The 16515-nt window shown below is 46.9% G+C and overlaps 1 long non-coding RNA gene across 1 annotated transcript; it reads left to right on the top strand.

The window, feature by feature from the left end:
• The first annotated feature begins 8347 nt into the window (after positions 1–8347).
• LOC111847227 (uncharacterized) lies at positions 8348–10974 on the top strand. Its single transcript, XR_002839049.2, has 3 exons — positions 8348–9223; positions 9688–9777; positions 10079–10974. It is a non-coding gene; the product is annotated as an uncharacterized lncRNA (long non-coding RNA).
• Positions 10975–16515: the final 5541 nt, after the last annotated feature.

Genomic DNA, 16515 nt, shown 5'->3' with positions numbered 1-16515 from the left:
TGTAGAAAGGCATTAGGGAGCAGTTCTATTGAATGAATTTATCTGTCTGTTTAGAAGCTTATCTGTTTATTCTCCACATGATGCAAATGTACTACAAGAACTTGAAGCTGTCATGTGGTTTCAGGTGTAACATGCACATATGTGCAATTATCGATAAACTGTGTCAGGTTTAGACAGAACAAGCTTTGATAAGTATTATATATCAATGTACAGATTTTTTTTTACATTGTTCAATATAATATAAAATAATATAAAGGATGCAGCACACAAATGTCATATTTTTTCATTTTGTTTCTGTATGTGTTCTGGGAGTCTCTATCTATCTATCTATCTATCTATCTATCTATCTATCTATCTATCTGTCTGTCTGTCTGTCTGTCTGAGTCCCTGTGTCCTTAATGAAATGCTGAGTCACCATGACCTTGATGAAATGCTGTGTCACCATGTCCTTTATAATATGTTGAGTCACTGTGCCCCTGATGAAATGCTGGGTCACCAAGGTCAAATTGAAATGCTTTGTCACCGTGTCCCTAATTAAAGACAATGTCACGGTGACCCTGATAAAATACTGGAATCACACTTGGAATCACACATTGAAATGTTGCGTTCAAATCTGTGCTGTCCAATAAAACGGTCTTTAATGCCCAAACAAAGTCATTTTCCCCTTTATTTTCCTTCCTTGTTTTTTGGCATCTTAAAGCTTGCAGACAGTTATCATCAGAACAAACATGGTCATGTGATACAGGCAGTTGCTATGACCATGAGGAACTGCAGGAATGTAAACAGCTTGGGATTTGACCCTACAACCTCCCAGACATGGGCATGGAATTGCAGTGCTGACGTTTCAGAGACTCCCCATGACTGCATTCCCACCTCCCTTCTATACTTATGCTGCCATAGTCTTATCTGCCAGAGCTTACATATTGCACTCATCTAACCATTTGTACTGCCTCTAGTCTCCCCTACCTTGGCTAATCGCACATTTTATTTCCCCAACTCCTCCTGAGGTATGCTGCCTGGAGACCCCAAATTATCAAGGTATTCTGCCTACCCTGCTGCCGTCAACGTCGCCACTACCTGTGGCATCCTTCCGGCCTGCTCACCCTTCTGCCTGTGATGCCTTCCCTGTACGCCCTTCTGCCTGTGATGCCTTCCCTGTAAGCCCTCCTGCCTGTGATGCCTTCCCTGTACGCCCTTCTGCCTGTGATGCCTTCCCTGTACGCCCTTCATCCTGTGATGCCTTCCCTGTACGCCCTTCTGTCTGTGATGCCTTCCCTGTACGCCCTTCTGTCTGTGATGCCTTCCCTGTACGCCCTTCTGCCTGTGATGTCTTCCCTGAATGCCCTTCTGCCTGTGATGCCTTCCCTGTATGCCCTTCTGTCTGTGATGCCTTCCCTGTACGCCCTTCTGCCTGTGATGTCTTCCCTGAATGCCCTTCTGCCTGTGATGCCTTCCCTGAACTCCCTTCTACCTGTGATGCCTTCCCTGTACGCCCTTCATCCTGTGATGCCTTCCCTGTATGCCCTTCCGTCTGTGATGCCTTCCCTGTACGCCCTTCTGCCTGTCATGCCTTCCCTGTATGCCATTTTATCTGTGATGCCTTCCCTATATGCCCTTCTGCCTGTGATGCCTTCCCTGAACGCCCTTCTGCCTGTCATGCCTTCCCTGAACTCCCTTCTGCCTGTCATGCCTTCCCTGTACGCCCTTCTGCCTGTGATGCCTTCCCTGTACGCCCTCCTGCCTGTGATGCCTTTCCTGTACGGCCTCCTGCCTGTGATGTCTTCCCTGTACACCCTCCTGCCTGTGATGCCTTTCCTGTACGCCCTTCTGCCTGTGATGTCTTCCCTGTACGCCCTCCTGCCTGTGATGCCTTCCCTGTACGCCCTTCTGCCTGTGATGTCTTCCCTGTACGCCCTCCTGCCTGTGATGCCTTCCCTGTACGCCCTTCTGCCTGTGATGCCTTTCCTGTACGCCCTTCTGCCTGTGATGTCTTCCCTGTACGCCCTCCTGCCTGTGATGCCTTTCCTGTACGCCCTTCTGCCTGTGATGCCTTCCCTGTAAGCCCTCCTGCCTGTGATGCCTTCCCTGTACGCCCTTCTGCCTGTGATGCCTTCCCTGTACGCCCTTCATCCTGTGATGCCTTCCCTGTACGCCCTTCATCCTGTGATGCCTTCCCTGTACGCCCTTCTGCCTGTGATGCCTTCCCTGTACGCCCTTCTGTCTGTGATGCCTTCCCTGTACGCCCTTCTGCCTGTGATGTCTTCCCTGAATGCCCTTCTGCCTGTGATGCCTTCCCTGAACTCCCTTCTACCTGTGATACCTTCCCTGTACGCCCTTCATCCTGTGATGCCTTCCCTGTACGCCCTTCTGTCTGTGATGCCTTCCCTGTACGCCCTTCTGCCTGTCATGCCTTCCCTGTACGCCATTCTATCTGTGATGCCTTCCCTGTACGCCCTTCTGCCTGTCATGCCTTCCCTGAACGCCCTTCTGCCTGTGATGCCTTCCCTGAACTCCCTTCTGCCTGTGATGCCTTCCCTGTACGCCCTTCTGCCTGTGATGCCTTCCCTGTACGCCCTTCTGTCTGTCATACCTTCCCTGTATGCCCTTCTGCCTGTGATGCCTTCCCTGTACGCCCTTCTGCCTGTGATGCCTTCCCTGTATGCCCTTCTGTCTGTGATGCCTTCCCTGTACGCCCTTCTGCCTGTGATGTCTTCCCTGAATGCCCTTCTGCCTGTGATGCCTTCCCTGAACTCCCTTCTACCTGTGATGCCTTCCCTGTACGCCCTTCATCCTGTGATGCCTTCCCTGTATGCCCTTCTGTCTGTGATGCCTTCCCTGTACGCCCTTCTGCCTGTCATGCCTTCCCTGTATGCCATTTTATCTGTGATGCCTTCCCTATATGCCCTTCTGCCTGTGATGCCTTCCCTGAACGCCCTTCTGCCTGTCATGCCTTCCCTGAACTCCCTTCTGCCTGTCATGCCTTCCCTGTACGCCCTTCTGCCTGTGATGCCTTCCCTGTACGCCCTCCTGCCTGTGATGCCTTTCCTGTACGGCCTCCTGCCTGTGATGTCTTCCCTGTACACCCTCCTGCCTGTGATGCCTTTCCTGTACGCCCTTCTGCCTGTGATGTCTTCCCTGTACGCCCTCCTGCCTGTGATGCCTTCCCTGTACGCCCTTCTGCCTGTGATGTCTTCCCTGTACGCCCTCCTGCCTGTGATGCCTTCCCTGTACGCCCTTCTGCCTGTGATGCCTTTCCTGTACGCCCTTCTGCCTGTGATGTCTTCCCTGTACGCCCTCCTGCCTGTGATGCCTTTCCTGTACGCCCTTCTGCCTGTGATGTCTTCCCTGTACGCCCTCCTGCCTGTGATGCCTTTCCTGTACGCCCTTCTGCCTGTGATGTCTTCCCTGTACGCCCTCCTGCCTGTGATGCCTTCCCTGTACGCCCTTCTGCCTGTGATGCCTTCCCTGTACGCCCTTCTGCCTGTGATGCCTTCCCTGTACGTCCTTCTGCCTGTGATGCCTTCCCTGTACGTCCTTCTGCCTGTCATGCCTTCTCTGTACGCCCTTCTGCTTGTGATGCCTTCCCTGTACGCCCTCCTGCCTGTGATGCCTTCCCTGTACGCCCTCCTGCCTGTGATGCCTTCCCTGTACGCCCTTCTGCCTGTGATGCCTTCCCTGTATGTCCTTCTGCCTGTCATGCCTTCTCTGTACGCCCTTCTGCCTGTCATGCCTTCCCTGTATGCCCTTCTGTCTGTGATGCCTTCCCTGTACGCCCTTCTGTCTGTGATGCCTTCCCTGTACGCCCTTCTGTCTGTGATGCCTTCCCTGTACGCCCTTCTGCCTGTCATGCCTTCCCTGTACGCCATTCTATCTGTGATGCCTTCCCTGTACGCCCTTCTGCCTGTCATGCCTTCCCTGTACGCCATTCTATCTGTGATGCCTTCCCTGTACGCCCTTCTGCCTGTCATGCCTTCCCTGAACGCCCTTCTGCCTGTGATGCCTTCCCTGTACGCCCTTCTGCCTGTGCTGCCTTCCCTGTACGCCCTTCTGTCTGTCATACCTTCCCTGTATGCCCTTCTGCCTGTGATGCCTTCCCTGTACGCCCTTCTGCCTGTGATGCCTTCCCTGTATGCCCTTCTGTCTGTGATGCCTTCCCTGTACGCCCTTCTGCCTGTGATGTCTTCCCTGAATGCCCTTCTGCCTGTGATGCCTTCCCTGAACTCCCTTCTACCTGTGATGCCTTCCCTGTACGCCCTTCATCCTGTGATGCCTTCCCTGTATGCCCTTCTGTCTGTGATGCCTTCCCTGTACGCCCTTCTGCCTGTCATGCCTTCCCTGTATGCCATTTTATCTGTGATGCCTTCCCTATATGCCCTTCTGCCTGTGATGCCTTCCCTGAACGCCCTTCTGCCTGTCATGCCTTCCCTGAACTCCCTTCTGCCTGTCATGCCTTCCCTGTACGCCCTTCTGCCTGTGATGCCTTCCCTGTATGCCCTGCTGTCTGTCATGCCTTCCCTGTATGCCCTTCTGCCTGTGATGCCTTCCCTGTACGCCCTTCTGCCTGTGATGCCTTCCCTGTATGCCCTCCTGCCTGTGATGCCTTTCCTGTACGCCCTTCTGCCTGTGATGTCTTCCCTGTACACCCTCCTGCCTGTGATGCCTTTCCTGTACGCCCTTCTGCCTGTGATGTCTTCCCTGTACACCCTCCTGCCTGTGATGCCTTTCCTGTACGCCCTTCTGCCTGTGATGTCTTCCCTGTACGCCCTTCTGCCTGTGATGCCTTCCCTGTATGTCCTTCTGCCTGTCATGCCTTCTCTGTACGCCCTTCTGCCTGTCATGCCTTCCCTGTATGCCCTTCTGTCTGTGATGCCTTCCCTGTACGCCCTTCTGTCTGTGATGCCTTCCCTGTACGCCCTTCTGCTTGTGATGCCTTCCCTGTACGCCCTCCTGCCTGTGATGCCTTCCCTGTACGCCCTCCTGCCTGTGATGCCTTCCCTGTACGCCCTCCTGCCTGTGATGCCTTCCCTGTACGCCCTTCTGCCTGTGATGCCTTCCCTGTATGTCCTTCTGCCTGTCATGCCTTCTCTGTACGCCCTTCTGCCTGTCATGCCTTCCCTGTACGCCCTTCTGTCTGTGATGCCTTCCCTGTACGCCCTTCTGTCTGTGATGCCTTCCCTGTACGCCCTTCTGTCTGTGATGCCTTCCCTGTACGCCCTTCTGCCTGTAATGCCTTCCCTGTACGCCCTCCTGCCTGTGATGCCTTCCCTGTATGCCCTTCTGCCTGTGATGCCTTCCCTGTACGCCCTTCTGTCAGTCATGCCTTCCCTGTACGCCCTTCTGCCTGTGATGCCTTCCTTGTACGCCCTTCTGCCTGTCATACTTTCCCTGTATGCCTTGCTACTGTACCACTGTTCACCCAGCTGGCAAATTGTTTCACTGCCAGCACCGCTGATATTAAACAAAACCATAGTGGTTATGGGCTGAATTGTCCAGGTATGCAGAAGGTTTGGACATGGTGGCTCATCTCAGTAACATAACACCAGTTTTTTTGTGGTGATGTGTTCCAAGATGTAATGGAAAGCCTTCCCCAGAAGAGCAGAGACTGTTATACAAACAATGGGCCAAGTAACTCCATGTTAATACCCTTGTTTTCAGAATGAGAGGTCGGACAAGCTGCTGTCCACATACTTTTGCCCATATAATGAATATGCAGCATTTTAATACATCAGGTCAGGTGTCCTGAGTTATGAAATGCTACATTATTACTACATTATAATTAGAAATTATGCATTCATCACCAGACAGCATCATCAAAGAGGCTTTGAGGTTCTCTAGTGCCTCCCTCAACATCCACTTTGCCAAGGAAGACTTCCTGCTACACTTAGAAGATCAGACTTACTGCATTCACAAGGATGATACCATTGTTTTTTAAGACACCACTCCGTTGATTCACCTTAACCCAGAATTTTATGAAGACTCTCTGCTAATATGTCTTGGGTAATAGATGGGTTGAGCATTGTGGTGGTTGAGGTCTCCACCCATTTACGGGGGTCCAGGGGGCTGTATCGGCTTATTCTGTATATTATAATTGACCTGCAGGCCGCTATGTGTATTAGCCGATATCGGGGCTGTATCGGCTTATTCTGTATATTATAATTGACCTGCAGGCCGCTATGTGTATTAGCCGATATCGGGGCTGTATCGGCTTATTCTGTATATTATAATTGACCTGCAGGCCGCTATGTGTATTAGCCGATATCGGGGCTGTATCGGCTTATTCTGTATATTATAATTGACCTGCAGGCCGCTATGTGTATTAGCCGATATCGGGGCTGTATCGGCTTATTCTGTATATTATAATTGACCTGCAGGCCGCTATGTGTATTAGCCGATATCGGGGCTGTATCGGCATATTCTGTATATTATAATTGACCTGCAGGCCGCTATGTGTATTAGCCGATATCGGGGCTGTATCGGCATATTCTGTATATTATAATTGACCTGCAGGCCGCTATGTGTATTAGCCGATATCGGGGCTGTATCGGCATATTCTGTATATTATAATTGACCTGCAGGCCGCTATGTGTATTAGCCGATATCGGGGCTGTATGGGCTTATTCTGTATATTATAATTGACCTGCAGGCCGCTATGTGTATTAGCCGATATCGGGGCTGTATCGGCTTATTCTGTATATTATAATTGACCTGCAGGCCGCTATGTGTATTAGCCGATATCGGGGCTGTATGGGCTTATTCTGTATATTATAATTGACCTGCAGGCCGCTATGTGTATTAGCCGATATCGGGGCTGTATCGGCTTATTCTGTATATTATAATTGACCTGCAGGCCACTATGTGTATTAGCCGATATCGGGGTTGTATCGGCTTATTCTGTATATTATAATTGAACTGCAGGCCGATATGTGCGAGGGGTGTCAGAGCGGCATGGATACCCTGGCAGATGCAGTGGGCACAGTAGTTTATATGGGCCCTGAAATTTTACACTGGGGGCTCAGGTCAGCGAAATCTACTGAGGTCACTTTGGGGGGCCCATAGTGACATTTTGCCAGGGTGCTCAGAATTTCTGACTATGCTGCTGAGTTTTATTTAACCATTCAGTGACACAAAGACACTGTGTTTTGTGGCCTGATACATTATCCTGCTGGAAGTGTTCATGCAATGCAGTCAGTAAGTGATACACCAGGTTTGGACATTCTCTGGTGTTTTAGATGGTATCAGTGGACCTCAGATGGGCCAGGAGAACATTTCTGGAACCAATACACTACTGATATCATGCTACTTGTGCAAAATGCTGACCTTACGGCTGGTGTGATGGAACAAGATCCTGGATTCACTGGTCTTTTGCATTACATATATTTATTTAACAGAAGCTATTATCCACAGCAACATACAATTGAGAAAGCAGGTCATCCAGTCCCTGGATCAGTTGCAGGTTAATGGCCTTGCTCAAAGACCCAATGGTGACATCACTGTGCAAACTCTGCAATTTGAACCACCAACCTTCCCTTCACAAGCACAGCATCCTGACCCACTGAGCTACACATCAGGACCAAGAGATATTTTCCCATTGATGCTGTTTCCATGTCCCTACCAGGTTCTCCTTCTGTTCTAGGTGACAGAACTCACCCTTATGTTTTGAGTGATGTCATTTTAGGCAATCCATTCATCCATCCATCCATCCATTTTCTGTAACTCCATATGCTATTCAGGCTCACAGAGGGTCTGGAGCCTTTCCTGGAGGCCAGAGGCACAAAGCAGGGAACAACCCAGGATGGGGTGCCAACCCACTGCAGGACACACTCACTCATACACACCACTCACACCTACAGACAGGTTGGTAACTCCAATTATCCTCAGCAGGATAAGCACGTGGGGCGCCCCCTGGTGGCCATTGGGCCCTAAGCAGCCGCTCAGTTCGCTTATGCCTTGGGCTGACCCGTGCCTGTAGCAACACGAATAACCAGTGCTGCAAATTCTTTGTTTGGAGGAAGTCTTATGTTGACGTCGCATTGGTCAGTGGCTGCACTGGTTAAAGGACGTGGTGCAAGTGATATGCTGTATGTGTTTGGGAGTTCTTTCCTTTCCCTTAACTGCACATGGCACCTGAACAGGGCAGAATTTCAGAATTCAAGGGCAAAAACCTAGAGGAGACACATATTGACCCTGACGGTATGAACAAAAATGCAAATGTATTTTGTTGTTTTGTTTTTTTGTTCTGTTGTAGTATGCCAATGTAAATATTTTGTGTGTCTTATTTTTCAGAGCAAGTATATGTGGCCAGTGAGGTATCTGAGAGTGAGGAGGAAGATGAGACAGTGCAGCTACAAAAGGAATCATATCAGCCACCATCCATGTCCATGGGTAATCTGGGACTCAGCTAACTGCGCCTGCAGGTCGGGCTGAAGGGCCCTAAAGGCTTCCAGGAGCTGCTCCTCTCCACCCTAAAACTCTTAAAGCCATCAAGAAAGAGTCACTGTTGATATTGGAAAGCACCTCAACGTGGACTGCCCTTGTGGTGAGGCACTTAAAGAGTAGTCCCCAGCGTTTCTCATGCCAACGGCATATCGGGACCTGAAATGGGCCAAAGCAGTCCATCCCTGTTGAGTAGAAGGCTGGCTAGTGCAACCTGAGGTGAACTGGGGGTAAGTCCGCCATTCTGGGGGTGACTGGTTGGGCCCTCCCCCTCTGGCACTCTATGCAGGAACGCTGTTCTCACCTCGCAGCCTCTCTTCCACACAGGATCCAGTGTTTCCTCCTGAGCTCTGCAAAGAGACGTTCGGAACCTGGGTGCTTCAGATCACTGTCAGTCTGCCTGATGAGAAGCTTTTAAGTAGGATGACTTGAATCCAAGATGATTGGATGTATGACCTCTGATTCTACGTCGGGGCGATGACACAATCTGCCACCTTCTCTTATTAGCTGCATTTCGTCGTCCAGTTCTGGCGCTAGCATGATCAAGCGGCTAGACTTCGGAACAGGCTTACCGGCAGACAGATACTGGAATTACTCCTGAAAACTGCCTTGTTGTGCCCTTAACCCCATCCATCCATACTGCATGTACTGCATCATGTGACCACTGCTTTATATGATGCATGAGTGTGTTTGCTGTTTTCTTCCTCCCCAGGTCTTCCTGAGGAGGTTCCAGAGAATCAGTCTGAGGACAGGAATTCAAAAGAACAAAGGGACACTTCAACTTGCAGAGGTAGTTTGATTCCATTTGAATCAGATCACACTTTGCTAACCACTGACCACTTTGTATGTCGTCTCACAACCAAAGTCCATTCGGAAGGAATTCAGAACTTCGCTTACCTCGTGTTTTATCTTACAGAATTACAACAAAATTAATAATTATTTCCCTTCACAATCTACACAGTAAACTATAATAACAAAATATAAAAGGTATTTACATATTTGTACATTTTATTAAAAATACAAAACTGAAATGTCACATTATAATAACATAAGATTTGGGAAACTGAATAACTGAATACATTGCAAATGCCAGGAAGGTCATGTCATGTTTTCCTGTTTTCAATAAGATTATTTTATAATATAGTGATAAATATTGACATTGAGAGAATCTCTTAAATATTGTGATATGATTTTTGGCCTTATATATCTTAATATATACATATGTCTCTTATCTTGTTGTAACATCATTGGCAGTGTCTAAACCTGAACGTTTGGGGAATAACGGCTCTGAAAATAGAAGCCAAACCAGTGAAGCAGGAAACTCTTCACAACAGCCAGTATCAGGTCTGTAAAGCATCCTTCCTTTGCGCGTGACTCAGTAGTCAGGCTCATTTCTTACGCTCGCACAATATAAGATTAGTTAATAATTTAGCTTTAAAGACAGACTCTTTTGCTCTGTACTATACTGTAAATTACCATAGGCTGCAATAGTGTTAACTTTGTGTTTTATATACTACTGTGCTGTTTGACTGATTACTGTCACTGTCTGATTACTGTCACTGTCTTTCATGACTGCTGACAAATGCAACTGGTATATTTGCATACATGTTCTGACAAAGCAAAAATTGTGTATGACTTTATTTAGATTACACAAACACAATAAGAAAGAAATGGACACAAGATGAGGTTAAAGCAGTGGAAGACATGTTGATGGACTACATCACATCTGGCAGGGTTCCAGGTAAGACAGTGTGAAGAATGTATTAGGTCAACTCTGGAAGCTCTCAGAGATAGAACCTGGGAAGACATTACATTTTATGTCAAGAACCAGATTGTGGCGCTTCAACGGGAGTGTAAGGAAGGATGAAAAGATGAAGTGGATTTGAGGACTGAATCAATCAGATTTTTTACAGTGATAATTATCTCCTCGTTTTTTGTCCTTCCAAAGGTATCTAAAGGGGAGTTTTTACTGGCTTTTTATATATATTTACAATAATATTTGACCTCCCAGGATTTTTTTCTCCATTTACATAGATAAATATTACAAAAGGGGAGATTTTTTTTACTGTTAACAGTGTTAAAGGTAGTTTCATTAACGGAGATAATTGTTCGTCCATTTTTTTTTTTTTTTACCTATTCACAGTAATACATGTTTGAAAAAGGCAGGTTCTGTTTACTATTTACGGTGTTAATTGTCATTCCAAATGTGTCAAGGGGGGGATTTTTTCGTTGGTTTTTTTTTTTTTTTTTGCTTTTTACAGTGTTAAATGTTTTTTTATGTTTATACTGATAGTCAACCTCCCAAATGTGTCAAAAGGGGAAAAAAAGTTTGTTTGTATAACCTCACCTGCTGAATGAATACAAATGATTATTAACTTTTGTGGCCCTGTGTTAACGGCATCTTCTGCCTTTCATTCACTATTAATTGTTTCTATTACTATTATTACCATAATCTTTTGCTTGATTCTTTTTCAACCACTTTATGTGACATCACTGTATAATCACATCATCACTAGAATTTAAATGTCATTTGAATAGAAATGCTCTGATTTGCTTGACTGAGGGGGTGGTGGTGTCTCTTTGGGACCTGTATGGAAAACTCACCCGACCAATTGAATGGCTGCCATTTTCACATCTTGGTTCTTCAATACCTGCAATGGGTTTGCGCCCCATCCTGGGTTGTTCCCTGCCTTATGCCTGTAGCCTCAGGGATGGGCTCTGAACCCCCCACAACCCTGAATAGGATAAGCAGTTTCAGAAAATGGATGGATGGATGATATTTAAAAATCAACCATCGAACAGATGTAAGGAACTCTTTTCTCTTTTCTTCTCTGAGCTGGAGGTTGAAATGGCCACCAAAGACAGTTTGCTCTGTATCAGATCACGGTGGATTTGAGATAAGGGGGTCAGATTTGTTACCCTGAAGCTGCCAAACACAACAGGGCTTGGGCTGTTACGTGGTTCTGATTTCAAACACTTTGTCAAATATCCATCCTCTTACCCAGTACAGGGTTACTGGGGGTCTGTTACAGGAAGGCAGGGGAGCCCAGGAAACTAGGGACACCATGGAAACCACACACACACAGAGCAGGAGTGGGATTCAAACCCACAACCCTGGAAGTGTGAGGCTATAAGCTACAAAACCAGGCCCTGTACCAGCTGGCTTTGTTAAACATCCAGCAGCACAAATTCCAGAATAAGGACGTCATTGTATTTAGTTAGTTTTGCCTGTTAATCTGTTCTGCTTTAAGGTCTCTCTGTTCAGATGACCTGAAGTCCAGGAGGAGCTGATTAAGGCCTTTTCCAGCTATGATAAAATAAAACTTCTCCTAGTGACAGCCGCAGTCCATCTTCATAGTGTTTCTCCAAAACAGAGCCTTCTTCCCAGTCTGTGTTTGTGTGCGTGTCTCCAGTTCTGGCTGGAGACTGAGATGGGAAGCAGCTTCAAAGCGGCCTTATCTCCGGCTTTGTGTTTCTCCACTTGCAGTATTCCAGACATGTCCAGTATGGGGTATACAGTATCCCGGAAATAAATCTGCCTTCAGATAATTGTCTCTTCCTCCCTGAAAGTGCCCCTGAGAAACTCCCTTTTCACAGCTATAACTCTGTCATTTATGACGGCCATATTCCTGCAAGGGAAACACAAACTATACCCTCCTCAGGTCTGTACCTTGGGCTTCTGATTACTCTGTCTATGCAGACTGACATGAACTCATAATATCTTCTATCATTAGACAGCTGATCTGCCACCAAACAGATATTTACACATTTTTTTTCAACAAGACTGTCAATCAATAACTTTTATTCAGGGAGATGCAAGTGATCAAAGGGTTGCTGATTCAAATCCCATTGTCAGAAGTTTGTTGGTTCAAATCCCACAGTCAGAAGGTTCCTTGTTCAAATCCCTTGGTCGGAAAACTCATTTCACTGTTGGGCCCTTGGGCAAGACCCTTAACCCCCAGCTGCTCCAGGCCCCAGCTGACCCTGCTTTCTGAAGTGTCCGTCACTGTGGATAAAAGCATTTGCTAGATAAACAAATATAATGAAATTGCCAGACATCGATTCTACATCATTAATATAGTTGTGGACACAGAGGCCACACAGAAGGTCTTATCTTGATCCGTCAAGGCACAGGGTGTACAGGGGGAACAGAATGTTCTGCCTGAGTCCATTTCGGTTTTGGGGGGCTGCGTGTGTAGAAGCCTGAACCTCTGTTAGTGTGTCGCCTGCCTCCTCTCTTCACGGGACCCCCAGTGTGCAGAACCGTGAACAGGACATAGATGTGTGATTCCCATGCCGGTGTTCCAGGGACTGACCGGGGGGGCTGGGAATTACCACTGTCGCCCTAAAAACCCACATCTTGTCGGAGTGGCGAGGAACTGACATACATTCTGAGCCCCTCCCCCTGGGATCAGGGCTGCCATCATATTTCATGGTCCTGTTTAGCGAGGGGAGGCGTGGCCTCAGTCTGGGTCATACCTGAACCCGGAATGTGATGAGCAACCACTTCATTAACAGATAAACTTTAGCAATCACACTTATTGTAATTAAGTTGCTTTTAACAGATGCTTTTATCCAAAGTGACATACGATTGAGAAAGCAGGTCAGAGCGTCTCAGGGGCAATTGAGGGGTTAAGGTTCTTGCCCCAGGGCCCAATGGTGACGTCATTCTGCTGACCGCGGGATTTGAGCTTCGTGAGTCCATACCTGCTTAGTCACACCGCCCTAAGTTTGCTACTCAACTCCCTGCTTTCTCAATTGTAAATCGCTCTGCAAAAAAAAAGTGTCAGACCTTCATGCAACTTCAACAAAACATCGGGGGGAGGGGTGGACAAGGGACGTCGCGATATAATGTAATCATACGATTACGTTTGCAGCAAAATAAAAGGACAGTGAAAATGTCGGATGAAAGCAGAATGGAATATGGGAGTATGGGAGACGATCCTTTTATAGCATCCAGGTTTTTTAATGTTTGCGAGGCTGAGTTTGTTTATATGGCGAGGAGCCCAGCACCAAGTTACACAAGATAATAAGCTGGAGGAAAGCAGCAGGCAAAAGCCTGACCCAGACGCGGCCCTGATACACGCTGGTTGGCGGCTGGGGAAACTTGCCGCGCATCAGCCCTCCGGCGGCTGTTTCGGCTCACGGCAGGAAACCGCCATCTAGTGGTGGGATTTGGGAATTGCATGTTGCGCCAGAGTTCCTGGATATTGTTAAAGTATCATGGACCTAAAGACTGATTGAGGTTTGACTCAAAACACAATATTGTGCAGTTTGGGGATTTGCGTGGGTGTTTCTGTTCTCATAATCACAGGTCCTGAGGGCCCATACATGCTGGTGCTGAGCTCTGATATTCTTAAGTATTATTTTTTATAGCTGATGTGCTTGGACTCGATCTTTGATCCAATGTTTTGCTGTTTTTAGTCTTTCCAAGCACTTCGGGTACCGCGGCGACGCCCAGCACCGTATCAATTTGCTTCCTTATTTGTTTGTCGTTTTGATAAAAGCGTCTGATAAATATGTAAAATGTAAATAAGTATAAATGTAAATACAACACTAAATATGAAAAAAATGCTTGTAGTTTTCTCTCTGGTAGGTCTCTCTAATCTTACATCCCTCGGAGAAAAGCCTAGTGTCACATGGGGTTAAATATAAATGTGTAGTTTTCTGAATATTAATCTGAAAGTCAGTTCATCGTTTACCCAGAAGGTGGCAGCACATGAACACTGCAAAACTGCAAGCTTGGCATGTTGCTTCGTATACAATAGTGCGCTATCCGTATATTAAAAAGACTACATAATTACATGCATAAATAAATATATTTCCTTCAAAAAAGAATAGAAGCATGTCTACACAATATACCCAAATCTAAGAATCCCCCTTGGCAGCATGTTATGCTGTAGTTTGGTTTTGTTTTCAGCTCCATACTTTCCCAGAATTACCCTGGACTGCTTCCAGTACTGAAGCCCAAAGAATCAAACACGGAGCTCACATAACTTGGCATGAGGTCCCTGAATTACCTAAAGTGGATGGAGTTTTTACTCTGGCCCATGGGGATTCAGAGCAGATACAAATGATCGCGAACCCATGTCTGATTTACAGTGAAAGGTGGTTGAACACAATGCACAGCCTCTGTAATGACTTCACTGTCCAGCAGGGGGTGCCACATGAAAGCTGCACAGCAGGAGTAAACAGGCTTCCAGAGATGATGCACCGCAGTCCCACAGTCCTCTAGTCTTAAGTGCTCTAATCTTGTGGTCCCTCTATATCCTGGTCTCATAGTCCCTAGTGCCCAACTCCCCCTTTGCCCCACTTCCATGATCCACAAGTCCCTAGTCTCCTCGTTCCTTAGTCCCCTTGATCCTAATCCCATAGTCCATTACTCCTTAGTCCCCTTGTTCCTAATCCCATAGTCTACTACTCCTTAGTCCCCTTGTTCCTAATCCCATAGTCCACTACTCCTTAGTCCCCTAGTTCCTACTAGATATTCCCCTTGCATTGACAAATAGATACTTAAATGCAAAGACTAATGAGGGGCAACAAGCAACAGGCATGAATCATCAGGGTCTCGCTAGGGAGGAGACAGGAGGGTCAGGCAGATGTGATGGGTAGGACATGACAGTGGTCATGTGACACGGGCTGTTGCAATCGCCATGAGGAACTGCAGGAATGTAAACAGCTTGGAAAAGGCAGCTGGTGTTTTTCTCCTTTATTTCTGTGTGAGCCTATAGTGGGTCCCTTGTTGGATGGGATCCTGTTTCTACTGTGTGTCAGTCGTAAGCGGATCACACTTCTTATCGTCAGGGTGATGCCTGTGGTTTATGGCATTGGCCAGAGTTATTTGGATTTGCTGGAAACTCTACAAACTACACAAACACAATAACCAGTAGCAGGACTTGTAGTCTTTCAGGCACTTGGCCCCAGATGTTTAATTACTTTGACTTTATATCTGAATGTGAATTTTTTGTAATTGACCAATATGGTTCTTATTCATGACAATATTCAGTCAATGTTCTGTTTAAGAATTGCATTGATTAAGGATTGGATAAAATTTATTGATCTCAGGGGGAAATTCTTTTGAAAGCAGCAGATACAAACATACATGTAGTGCATCAGTTGTAAATAACAAATGGAAACTTGCTTCCTTATGCACCTCCCCCCCCCCCCCCTTATGTCACCAGAGGGATAAATATCCCTGTTTGCATGTGTGTCACTGTCTGTAAGTATATCACAGATGTGAGAGAAATGCTTGTGCATATAGGCTGTAAACCCTCATGCTCATGCATTTTAGTCTCTGTAAGTGTTACGTTCCGGCTGCTGTCAGGCGCAGCATAAACGGACTCAGACCCAGGATGGCTCGATTGTCAGGGGTAATTTATGCTGCCGGTTATGGCTGCCACAGGATCGATTCCTCCCCCCTTAGCCAGGAACCCACCTTATACACCCACCCCCAGGGGAACAGGTGCATCACATCTAAATTAGACTGGGGGAGAGAAACAAACAAGCCACCAGAAGAGGCAGCAGCACAGAATGTGGAGCTCGTCACCAGAGGAAGGAGAGGGACGTCAGAGTAAGAATCCACCTTTCCACTGTGTTCAGGGTTATACTGTATATGTGTTGCTGCAATGACACTGTGAGTGTATTGTGGGACACATTGTGGCTGACAGTGTCATTCCTAATATATATATATTAGGAATCCTAATGAAACTGAATTCATATTTTTTCTGGTAACTGGTAATCACCTACACTGCATCATTGATGATCAGGTGTTTTTTTTTTTCCAACATCACAAAAATTTTGATGTAGTACTAATGTGATTTATTAAGATTTTATATTATTTATCTTTACTTAGTTAACATATGATTAATTTGATTATATTACTTATCTTTACCTCAGGACCGCTGTAGGTTTTGAGCTAATTAAATGTCTGCCGTCTGCCGCCCCCTGCTGGCCAAAGCATCGCCGCTGCGATATCAGGCTGCTGCGCTCAGTCACCAGAGAGCGCGGATTAAGTGTGTTACTCAGTTACGCTTCGGGCAGCGCTGTACCGGGACATTAATAGGATAGAACAGGAAGCCTTTA

This window comes from Paramormyrops kingsleyae, chromosome 4 (genome assembly GCF_048594095.1).
Source record: "Paramormyrops kingsleyae isolate MSU_618 chromosome 4, PKINGS_0.4, whole genome shotgun sequence".
Lineage (NCBI taxonomy): Eukaryota > Metazoa > Chordata > Actinopteri > Osteoglossiformes > Mormyridae > Paramormyrops > Paramormyrops kingsleyae.
This window is presented reverse-complemented; position numbering and strand designations above follow the sequence as displayed.